At 30.9% G+C, this 13,042-nt stretch overlaps 1 long non-coding RNA gene across 1 annotated transcript; it reads right to left on the bottom strand.

The window, feature by feature from the left end:
• Positions 1-3,758: 3,758 nt before the first annotated feature.
• On the bottom strand, positions 3,759-6,132 carry LOC142614281 (uncharacterized). Its single transcript, XR_012840394.1, has 3 exons — positions 5,977-6,132; positions 5,826-5,863; positions 3,759-3,836 (listed from the first exon to the last, which is right to left on the bottom strand). It is a non-coding gene; the product is annotated as an uncharacterized LOC142614281 (long non-coding RNA).
• Positions 6,133-13,042: the final 6,910 nt, after the last annotated feature.

Genomic DNA, 13,042 nt, shown 5'->3' with positions numbered 1-13,042 from the left:
AGTGTCAAGAGGTTGTTATCCCATTCTTTGTGAAGAAGTAGACATATAATCATGTAACTACAATACGCAAACCATCTTGGGAGGAAGGTGCACATAGTTTGCACAAGATAATGCTTCACTACTCATTGCAACTAAAGAAGGGGAAAGAAAGTCCCAAACCAATGGTCAAAATGAAGAAGGCTTTAAAATTGGAGGGTCAACCACCTCCTAATGCAAATGTATCTACATTTGAGTTTCAGTTGTGTGGGACTTTGCTGTGCAAAAGCGGCAACATTTGGTGTGCTGCTAACAACAGCAAACTCATTATACAAGACAACTGTATCATCCTAGAAGACTAGAAATTCATACAAATCTTGTGGCAGCCAAGTGCACTTGAGGTCAAGTGCTTCTTAAGAGAGAGAGTCCTGATGCAGGTCAATTTCAAGTAGCTATATATTATAATCCTCTTTGTAAATCAGTTTTTTGTCTGTGAATGAATTATTAGCCTTCGTGTGTTATTTAGAAATGTGAGTTCTTGCAAAGGTACTTATCCACTCATCAATGTGTTCTAAGCAAACGTAGCCCTTTCATTATTTCTAAACCATACACAAATAGGCAAACAACCCATCATATTCCCTACATTAGAGAGACAATAGAAAAACCAACGCAAAAAATTGACCTAATTTAAACTAAAGTCTTGAAGGTCTATTTCTATAATGACAAGCCTTTATATAGAAGGAATTTATCTCACACACAATCACACCAAAAAAAAAAAAAGACTTAATAAAAAGGAATCCAAAGATACATTCAATAGTCAAACCAATAACGGTAGTACTTACACTATAATTAAGAATAATGTTACTTTCTTTGTCCCATAAGTACAATGACATATAATGATTAATGAGTTTGGATCTCTCGATCCATAATGAGATTATCATGCAGTGATTTCAAAATATGAAAACTCGTAGAAGACAATTGTAAACTTTATGTATTTGCATGTTTTTTTATTGTTGTTGTTGTCAATATATAAATTTCTTTTTTATTAGATTGTATAATTTATGCTTTTTAAGGAATACTCTAAGAAAAATTCCTGGAGCCGCCATTGATTAAAATTAAGATGCGGTGCTTTCATAGTTTTCTTGCATATATATTTTTTTTGTGGGTTTTAGTTAACTCATACAGTCTCTGATGGTTGAATAAGAGATTTGAGATTTAATCTGTGCCTACACCAAAAACTGATTGGTGTCTTGGTCTAATGATAAAGAGCTATTATCAGGAGTGGACGTTATAAGTTGTAACTCTCTTAAAATATATATATATATATATATATATATATATATATATATATATATATATATATATATATATATATATATATATATATCACTTAAATTATTATCTTCTTTATAGTAATCTCTCTTCTTTAAATTATAGTCGATTAGCTCGAGAACCTCCCGTGATAATTGTCTTATTTGGCAAATGGATTGGTCGCCAATATATATTTGTATATTAGCTGGATAAGAGAGAGTGAGAGAACATGACAATCTTTTTTGAAAGGTACATGAGAATTAATTTGCTTTAATCATAAATAATAATAAAAAAGGTATTCTCTCTTTACCGGATAGTTACAAGTCCTATGTGGCCCCAATAATATCTTTGGCCAACCATTCTTGGCAAAGTTATGCATATTTAGCACGTCTATGGCTTCCGGATCAACAGCTCACCTAGAGAGATTGCGGTGGAGAATTGGAGATGATAAAGAGAGAAGCAATTGCGTAAGCCTATACCGATGTGAGTGATACGTAACATTATTTGTACGTATATAATTAAAGAAACAAACTTAACGTCCTTTAGGAATTCTTAGATAGTGGGCTTAATAAACTTAAAGGACATGTCGTAAATTTAGAAGTACTAAATTTCATTTGTCATTCTATTAGTCTGGTCAAAAGCTAACATATACATATCATTTATATAATAATAACAGTAATAAGGCAGTGACCTTTTCACGGGTATAAGGCTCTATCCCATAGGGCAAAGAGGGACAACTAACTAATTAAGGCACCTAATTAGGATTTGCATTCATCCGAATGACAATTATTGTGTTTGATAGTTGCCTTTATGACCCTTAGCTGTTGAATTGTGTTTTTTGTGTAATGTACTTGTCTCTAACCAGTCTCCACTACAAGAAATTTGGTCTTTAGCGACGGCATATAGTCGTCGCTAATGCTTTAAATATCGTCGCTATTTATATTGGCGACGAAAAATGTCGTCGCTAATTTTCGTTAAACAAAAGTGGTAACAAAAAAGTTTTTTAGCGATTTATATTAATGCCGTCGCAAATATAATACTATTAACGACGACAAAGTCGTCGCTAATAGTGACAATTGTTGTCATAAATAACTCGAGACCCTAAGACGAAATGTCGTCGCTACTAGCTCATTAGTAGTGACAAATTTTTTTATTGTCGCTATTAAATTATTATTAACGACGACATTTTTGTTGTCGCTAATATGTCATTACTAGCGATGACGCTTCGTCATTACAGATAATGATATATAAGTGACCACAAACATGTCATCACTAAAAATCGCATATTAGCGATGATATTGTTTGTCGTCACTAATGATATGATAAAATATTAGTGATGACAATGTCGTCGCTAATACTATTTTACATTTTTTTCTTTAAAATTTACATTTTGAAATTTACATGGGTACCTAATGAGAAATAATTATAAACCATAAACCACAATTCCACACATCACAAATTTTCAATCACAAATACTCATTTAAGCTTAACAATATTGGCTCAATCTCGCAACTACTAATAAGGAAAAACAATACCCAAGTTCAATATCATATACATAATTCAAATTCAAATCTACCATCTCAAATACTAATCAAATAATAACAAATTCTTCAAGAAGATATACAACCAAACTTGCAATGAAATGTATCTCCTCAACATCATTAGTAGCCCAAGGCATGCGACATTTTAACTCGAAATAAAAAGAATAAACCAATGTAAAGGTCAACTAAAGTAGATGACAAAAATGCATACAAAATAGTTTTAACATCCAAATAAAATTTTTAACATTTTTATTTTTCAAAAATACCATAGCTGAGAAGATATGAAAACTTTATGTATTTAACAAAACTTAACTTGATTCAAAACTTAACTTAATCTTCATTCCAAAGATCTCCAATAGATTCATCATTACTAGATAAATCTTTTTCCCGATTTAAGCTTAAAACATCATCATCACTATATATTTCTTCTTCATGGTTGGAATTTGTATCCCATTCCTCCTTAGACAAGTCATCATTGATGAACATACTTTCATCAAGTTGTAAATATATATCATCAACAACTATTAAGGCCCCCAAATTTATTGTTGTCACATCATCTCTATGCAACAAAGTTGAGTCTTCATCATTTTCTTGTTGAATTGTTGCATTAACCCTAATACATTCACTTTCCTGATATACCTCATCACTATTATCTTCTTCATTTTCTTTATGCATCCAACTTTATTTTATCCATTTTCATGTCCCTATCATAATTTCAACAAACCCTTTTTTACTTGAGATGAAGTGGGTCGATGAGTTAAACAAGTTCTCTAACAATTGAATTTAGTAAGTTATATTTTTCATCATTCAAGTATTATCAACAAGAAAGTTTACGTACATTAATTTTTCATGTTGTAACAATTAAAACAACTAACAAGATTATTAAAAAGATAAATGATAATTCATAGATGTAATAGAAGTGAACTACTTACCAAGTATAACCCAACTTTCCTCAAAAGGTTGCTACTTCTTGTAAACTAGCCCGCTTAATAGGAATACCAGCAATAGCTTTGAGTTGAATACAAATCCAAGCATCAAATGAAAAAGTGGGACAAAATAAAGGATAGAGAACTCTATGCTTGCTCCAAGAACCCAACAGTGAGTTAAAAATATAACATTTTTTAAAAGAAAAATTAAAATAATAAATGATCAAATGACTAAGCAATGAGAAGTGAAAATGAATGAAAAAGTTTGGAAATTTTGGACCACAAGATTTTCAATTCAAACATACCCGTTATTTTAAAAAAAATTACAAGGTAAAAAAGCCAATGCCAAGCATCATAAGAGCTCTTATAATAACTACTAAGTATCCCAACCTCAGCACATAAGTGGATTTCAAACAAATTAAAATAAAATTATATACTAGTTACTATACAATGCTCTAGTTAATTAATTTATTTGTGACTTTTGATTATATGTTACACATCTAGGAACAAAGTTGTAGCACCATAAAAATGACTTCTTTATAGAATTAATACACGTAGTAACAAAGTTTTAGCACCATGAAAATGATTTCTTTAATAAAATTAATTTTGAGAGAAACATGATCATACCAAATTGAGATAGTCAAGATGAAGGTTAACCGCAAGAATGAGATTTAGCTATAGCTGAAAAATGTTGTAGATGTCAATGCTAAGCTCTTATAATGTATAAATTTTGAGCTAATGATCCCCTGCAATATTAGTATGTCACTATTTTAGATCCTCATGTAAGTGTGAATTAATTAGGGGAATCAATATAAAAAGAGAATGTATCCAATTACATACCTTAATAGCGCACAAAACAATTGAAAGAGTACTGCCCATGTCAGCTTTGGAATGCTTTTCCTACCAAGAGTCAAACTATATATTTATAGGTGCATCATAGCACCATGGGTCCAGCCCACACCTTATCAAAGCTCTAAATGAGCTTGTCTTGCAAGCTTGTAGAAAAGTCAGCCTTCATTAAATGAGACATGACTTGAGGCGTGTGGGACACGTTGGTTTTTGGCTGAAGCAAACAAAGGCCACTCGGCCAGAGTGTGAGAAGAAACACACTGAGAGAGAGCTGAAGTATTGTGAGTTCCACAGAGTAAGCAGGAAACACAAAGAGATATTCAGCCATTTAAGGTGTAGTTCAAAGAAAGAAATAGAGATATATACAGTGAGAGTGTGAGAGAGTGAAAAAGAAAAATGTGACATTTTTCTTTGCTCAAGTTATACACACAAGGAAGATAAATTGGTAAAGCCTTCTCTTGGAGTTTTTGAGTGCTACAACCAGGGAGAATGGAGTATTACAGAGCATTCGACTACCGATTTTGTGAGATTGTATTTAGTTGCATATCCAATTTATTGTGGACTCAAGCTTAGCACAAACTTGAGAGTTGTAATTTCTATTTCATAGTGGATATTTTTTGGAGTTGTCCCGTGATTTTTCCCTCTACACTTGAGGATATTTCACGTAAAATTTGGTATTCTTTTGTGTATGTGTTTATGTGGTGCTTATTGGATATTTTTTTGGTTTTAGTAATATTACTATTGCTTGGTAGTCACTCCTTTTAATTCACACATAGGCATTGAGGGGAGTTAAAAAAATTTCCCCAACATTTACATTAAGGGTTTTAGATAGTACAAAGGCAGAACCTTTAGTCAAAAAATTGTGCCTTTTTTATAAATAGTTATCAAATTCTAGAGTTTCTTGAAATTTCCACATAGTAATGAATACAAACACATTTTAAAGGACCCTGTCAAACAAATTTTTTTTTTTGGGCGCAATTGTCAAATATATAAGCAATTTTTTTTTTTTTCAGAGTCAATGAAATATATAAGCAGAAGGATTGTCTGGGTTTAGGTTGGAATGAAATGGTACCATAAGCATTAATTACCCAAAAAAAAAAAAAACCATCAGCAATTAAGGCATGTAGTACGGTAGCTAAATCCCAACTCCATCTTTGATTTATTATATTATATATTTATTAATTTAATTACAAAAACAAAACAAAAAAAAGAAAAGTCATACCTAGGTCCCACTGATTGGAGCAAACTTTAATATCAAATCTGTAAAAAAAATTGAAAAAGCGAACCAACTCTACTAACATTAATACGAACAAGAAGAAAACGAAAAAAAAAAATCGAAAACACAAATGAGAGAAGAGAGAAAGAGACAATACCTGGAAAGCGGCTAAGAGATGGTCAAAGGCAGTGGATCTACAGGTTCTGCAAGTGTTAAAGAGATGGTCGGCGGCAGTAGGCCTATAGGTTCAACGGGTGTGTGAGAGGGATGGAGAGAGATGATAAGCGATAAGTGGTAATTGGGTACTGACTGAGAAAGAGTGGGAGATCATGGCTCATGGGACTTTAATCAGTTATTTATTTTTTATTTTTTTTATTTACATTTCATGAGTTATTGTGACAAAAAAACTATATCTATTGTGAGAGACTTTGGTTGCCTTTGTTAAAACACAATATTGTGACAACTATTGTGTTTCTTCACAATATAGTTTAATATTTTACTAATAAAGTTTTTGGTGGGATATAATAATTTATAAATTGACAAAATTGTCTAAACTAATAAATTTTATTTTACTCATGAGAATAATTTAAAATTTAAAAAACCAAGAAACTTCTAAAATACTCCAAAACCACTCAAATGAAAAAAATAATAATAATATCTTTGGAACAACCAAAATGACTAAAATGTACTTCAAATGTCCAAAATACCCCTAAAACCTTCAAAATGACCACAATACCCCCAATTTATTTTTAAATAACCAAAAAAACCCAAAATCACTAAAATGACCAAAATACCCTCAAAACTTCTAAAATGACCAAAATAACCGTGAAAATATAAAATGACCAAAATACCCCTAAACTTCTAAAATGACCAAAATACTCCCGAAACATAAAAAAATAATCAAAATACTCTCCGAAACCTCTAAAATAAGCAAAAATACAATGAAACTTCTAAACTACTCCAAAACTACTAAAATGACTAAAATACCCTCGTAACCACAAAAAATGACTAAAATGTATTGTGAATGCAAAAATACTCCTAAAACCTCCAAAATGACCAAAATACTCGGAAACAACTAGAATGACCAAAATGCACACAAAACTACTAGAATACCCCTAAACCTAAAAATTTACTAAAATAATCTTGAAACCTCTAAAATGACCAAAATACCCTAAAACCTCTAAAATGACAAAAATGCCCCTAAAACCTCTAAAATGAAAATTTTGGCCTTTTAAGAGTTTAAGGAATATGTTGGCATTCTAGAAAATTTAGTAAGTTTTGGTCATTGTAGTAAATTTTGGTCATTTTAGATATTTCGTAGGTATTTGGGTCATTTTAAAGGTTTTGAGGTATTTTGGTCATTTTAAAGATTTCGAGAGTTTTTTTTTTTTTTTTTGGGCTGGCTTAGAGGTTTTAGGGTATTATTAGTTATTTTAGAGATTTCGCGGGTATTTTTAATCACTTTAGAGATATTGAGAGTATTTTGGTCATTTTAGAGGTTTGGGGGGTTTTGGGTCATTTAGATGTTTCGAGAGTACTTTGGTCATTCTAGTTGTTTTGGGAGTATTTTGATCATTTTAGAATATACTTACATAGCCTTGGGGGCATATGTCTCATGATATCTTACATGCATCAAGAATAAGACGTGTTTAGATTGATGGTTTTGATTTTAGTGCGAAAAACAAAAATAAATTTAGTTTGAAAACCATTTGAAGAACCCACAATTAGTAAGGGTTAATGTCAAGATAAATTGGAAATCTCATGTTTGGATCCAAGGGAGCACTAACTAGTATCTTCCCTTTAAAAATGAATTTTTGAAAATTAGTATATTTTATGGAAAATATAATTTTAAAGGTAGTGTTATGAACTAATACTTTTGTCACTCCAATATGTGATTCAAGAGAAAACATAATTGTAAATGAAGTAATTTGGGGAACATAATTTCAATCGGATGGTTAAATTATGAGAACAAGGATAACTGAATCTTCATGTGGGCCACATGGCATGTGATCGTCATGCTCCAATTCATATTCAAATCTTGATCATTGGATTTCAAGAGTATGGTGACATATTGGTGTTGGCGAAATTTGAGACCAATTGGATGGTCGATTGAGAGAATGCAGAGCCATACAAGTATGCAACACATGTCCATCATGCGCCATAATTAGATCTAACATCTAATCGTTGGATTTGAAGAGTGTATTGAAAGGTTAATTCAAGTAAATAATGATCACAATCGAACGGTTGGATTTAGAGAAAGGTACGGTCAAAGTTTAGTTAAAGTTAGTCAAACGCAATCAAATCCAATCAAACTTAATAGATGGTCCTGATATCGTTGGAGATTTTGAGGGTATTTCGGTCATTTTAGAGGTTTGGAGATATTTGGGTCATTTTAGATGTTTCGAGAGTATTTTGGTCATTTTAGTTGTTTTGGGAGTATTTTGATTATTTTAAAATATACTTACCTAGCCTTAGGGGCATATGTCTCATGATATCTTACATGCATTAAGAATAAGACACGTGTTTAGATAATGATGGTTTTTATTTTAGAGGAAAAACCCAAAATAACTTTATTTTGAAAACCCCACAATTAGTAAGGGTTAATGTCAAGATAAACTGAAAATCTCATGTTTGATCCTAGGGGAGCACCTACTAGTATCTTCCCTTTAAAAATGAATTTTTGAAAATTAGTATTTTTCATGGAAAATATAATTTTAAAGGTAGTACTTTGAACTAATACTTCTGTCATTTCCATATGTGATCCAAGGGAAAACATAACTTTAAAGGAAGTAATCTGGAGAACATAATTTTAATCGGATGGTCAAATTATGAGAACAAGGATAACTGAATCTTCATGGGGCCATGTGGCATGTGACCATCATGCTCCAATTCATATTCAAATCTTGATCATTGTATTTCAAGAGTATGGTGACATATTGGTGTTGGCGAAATTTGAGACCAATTGGATGGTCAGATTGAGAGAACAGAGCCATACAGGTACGCAACACATGTCCATCATGCGCTATTATTAGATTTGGAATCTGACCGTTGGATTTGAAGAGTGTCATGAAAGATTAATTCTGGTAAATTGTGGTCACAATCAAACGGTTGGATTTAGAGAAATGTGTGGTCAAAGTTTAGTTAAAATTGGTCAAACCCGGTCAAACTTAATCGATGATCCTGAGACCGTTGAATCTGGTGAAACTAGGTTCAGTGGGAAGGTTTTCAGTGGATTATTGGGTATTGGAAAAGTTGTTAGAAAATATCAATGAAAAAATAACTTTACTAGATGATGAATATCATGTTAACATTGACTTAGATAAAGTTGATTAGGCAAGACAATGAAAAAATTATTATGTTGGCTCATATATCATGTATTACCACTTCTGATTTTAATCAATTGGAATATGTATGTTATAAATAATTTTAATTTGATTTATTAAGTTAGTTTTGGTAAATATTATTACATAATTAACTATTGAATTGGTTATTAGTTGAATATTTTATGAATTTATAATGAATATACCTTTCATATATGTATATCTATAATATTTTTAATAATTTTATTAAGTATTTGTGTATCTTATGACACATGATATATAAAAAATCAAAAATTAATTCACGATACGATTCACATTTTGATAACTATGGGTATTAGTCGCGTATTTAGAGTGAAATTAGAACTTTCTCAATGGTTGTTAGTTTTATCGAGTTTGAGTTTCGAATGGGTGAAATTATGATTTGAGAGTATTTTGAAGCAACAAGCCCTCCCTAGTCTCTTTGTTTTTTTTTTGTTTAACAAATTGGAGAGTTTTAAATTACTTTAGAGGTTTCAAGGTTATTTTGGTCATGGTATAAGTTTGGGGGTATTTTGGTCATTTTGATGAGGCTAGTGGTATTTTAATCATTTCAAATATTTTAAAGGAATTTATGTCATTTTAAAAATTTTAAGAGGCATTTTGGAGGATTTGATAAAAAAAAAAATCATATTATATCAAAATTATTTTGGCCACATATTAGTGACGATAATCTTTGTTGTCACTAAAAGATCTCTAATAGCGACGACCTAATTCGTTGCTAATATATAATCTGCTTCCCTCCATTAATTCCCTCCACTTTTTGAGAGTTAAAATTTTTCCCTCCAATATATTTTGGTAGATATATTTGCGACAACATGTTGTATCATTGCTAAAATGCGACTATCGAGACGACAAATTATATCGTCGCTAATAGCCTTCTATTAGCGATGACCAATGTGTCATCGCCGATAAAGAGAGCATATATATAATATATTTACTATATATTTTTAATACATATCAGCGACGACACACAAGGTCATCACTAAAGTTGATTATTAGTGACGATAGATGTTGTCGTTAAAATAAATCTTATTTTAGCGACACAAATGTTGTCACTATAAAATTTATTGTCGTCGCTAAAAGTTTCCTTCCATTTTATAAAAGCAAATAAAATTCCCTCCATGATGTTAGCGACGACTTATTAGCGACTACCTTAGCATCGTCGCTACCATGCACTTATTAGCGATGACCATATATTATCGTCGCTAATGTGTGCCTAATAGTGACGACTTTTTGGTCGTCACTAAAACATTGGTCGCAAAAGGCCAAAATTCTTGTAGTGCTCATAATGCATGATGTGTACATTATATTATGTGTATGAATAATTGAAGCAGATAAAGCTAGTAAATTATATTAAAATATTGAAAACTTGGATAAGTCACCGTTCTACAAAATTAATAAATAGTTTTTTCTTCTTAAATCTTAAAGAATGTAAAACTATAATCAACGCTGAGTTTAATTATTAAGCAATCAGCTACTATTGAATAAGTTTCTCTAAAAAATAAAAAAGCAACTATTAAATAATTATGTCCATTTTGCTTTGATAACCTTTTCAAACTAGGGTATCTTGATTCTTGATCCATCTCTGTCGAGAATCTCTGCATAGAGTCCAAAATTTTAAGTATTTTATGTTACTAATCACGTGAACTGGACTTCAACAATGCAAGCATGGTACTCTTCTTTTGTATCCATTCAATAGTATAATAGAGTGCACGCAAATATATTTTGAGAAAACAGCCTAGCTAGCTAGGAAGAAAGAGAATTGTGAAAGAAAAATAAATTGCACCTGGTCTACATCAAGAATATTTCTCGTCATCCAAACAGAGAAATTAACAAGAAGAAGAAACAACCTAATTCTTGTCTTTTAGATGTGAAGACAAAGTCTGAAGTTGAATTTCCATTCACTATATAGTCGTTTTACGTTGAAATATAACTAAATTTTCATTTTGCATCAATTTTTAAATGTGAATTATGTGAACTTAAATTATGAATTATTATATTATTCATTGCCAGCACCTTGTCCAAACTTATAAGATTACAACATTGTTTTACACGCTCCTACCTAGCAAGCTACGTATATATCCATGATTGAAGTACAAAGTCAATTCTGTGTTTCACTGTGTGTATGCTAAATTGCTAATGTGTTCTAATTAATGCTGATCACGATCCTAATAACACACTCTCAGTGATACTTTCCACACACATATATATCAGTGATACTTTCCACAGAAATATGCTTATTCTGATGCAACACTAAAAAGTTTCTATATTATAATGATATTCTGCTTGACATTGTCGCGTGCACCAACTATAGCCAAATTATTTTATAGAATTTTCTTCTGCCTCATCCTCTGATTCTCTATATTTAATTTAACAAGCACCAGTATAAAGCTTTTCTAGAAAAGTAATGTGAGGAAACGTCAGTGCTTAGCGATCAATGAGGAATAACATGATAATTTAATCCAGCACTTGTAATGTCTTTCCAGTTTACATGTGCTCAAGAATCAAGATAGAAGGTCGTATATACAGTTTGGTCTATTTTTGACTTTATAGTCGATAGGATATATCAATCTCCTCTCTTTCTTCTGCCTTTTTTCTTTCCACAAAGTGGAACAACCAAATAGATGCTATTCTGCTAAAAAAGAGATGGAAAGAGGGAAGAGATCCTTGTTTTTTTTTTTTAATAATAAGAAGAAATTTACATTTTAAACTTAATTTACAAACGTGATAGATTGAACCTGTAGTTTTAAAAGTAACAACTAAATCTTGGAATGTAAAGTAGTAACAAATTAATTAATTAAACTGTCTAATATTTTAAGTATAAATTAACCCTAAGTTGACAGGGTAACAACTTAAACCCTGAGCCTTATGAACTCAAAACAAAATGTCGTTCCACTTAAATAGGTTGAGGTTTGAATTGTTAGTTTTTAAAACTTTGGGATTTAATTTGTTTGTTTTGAAACTATAACTTTGATTTGTTATTTTTATAAACTTCAGGATTTAATTTACTACTTTTGAAATAATAGGATTTCATTTGTTACTTTCTAAATTATAGGATTTAAAATGAAAATTTTTTCAATATTTTGATGCTGAAATCCATCTTTTGCCTCAAGTTTGGTAACAATCCATAACTAAATGGGTGAATCATGCATCAGTCAAAAGTGATCAATTTTTAATCATAGAGTTATAACTCTTACACCATATTTTCTAAAGTGTTCTAGCTAGCATTTTTCTCTATCTAGTCATGATTAAGAGAAATAAATAAATAAAACCCCTCTAATTTTCTTACAAGAGAAAAGAGAGTAGAATGGGAACATCTTGAAATTATGAAGGATGAAGGATGGTGGGAATTAAAAATACTAGTAATCCAACTTTCCAAGATTTTTTCCCTCAAAAAAAAGTTTTCTTTCTTCTTTTAACTTTTTGTTTGGAAAAAGCAGCTCAAGTTAGTGTTTTTTTTTTACTTCAGCATAGTCATCCACTAATGTCTTCCTCCTTTCCTGGTGAAATGGATAAGTTAAGTTGGAGAAAATAACATTATTGACTACAAGAAAGTGAAACAATGACATAAAGGTTCCACTTTCATATAATAGCATTTATAATTCTCTATTTTCAGAAAAGTTTCAAAACCTTGAAAGAATAATTGTTTTTGAATGTTTTACACTTACTAAGGGGAAGACTACCATAAATCTCTTGTTTCTTAAAAGCTCAATTATTGTGAAAACCTTAATGCTTGGTTAGACCTCAAATTTTAAATTACGGCTTAATAGCTTTTACTTTAACTTATTTAAATGCGGAATAAAAGTAAAACAAGCGCAATAAACCGAAACACTACTCTAAGCTATAAGCAAGTACAATAAATGT

Source organism: Castanea sativa, chromosome 10, assembly GCF_040712315.1.
Source record: "Castanea sativa cultivar Marrone di Chiusa Pesio chromosome 10, ASM4071231v1".
Classification (NCBI taxonomy): domain Eukaryota; kingdom Viridiplantae; phylum Streptophyta; class Magnoliopsida; order Fagales; family Fagaceae; genus Castanea; species Castanea sativa.
The sequence above is the reverse complement of the archived record's forward strand: the minus strand, read 5'-3'. Positions and strand labels throughout refer to the sequence as shown.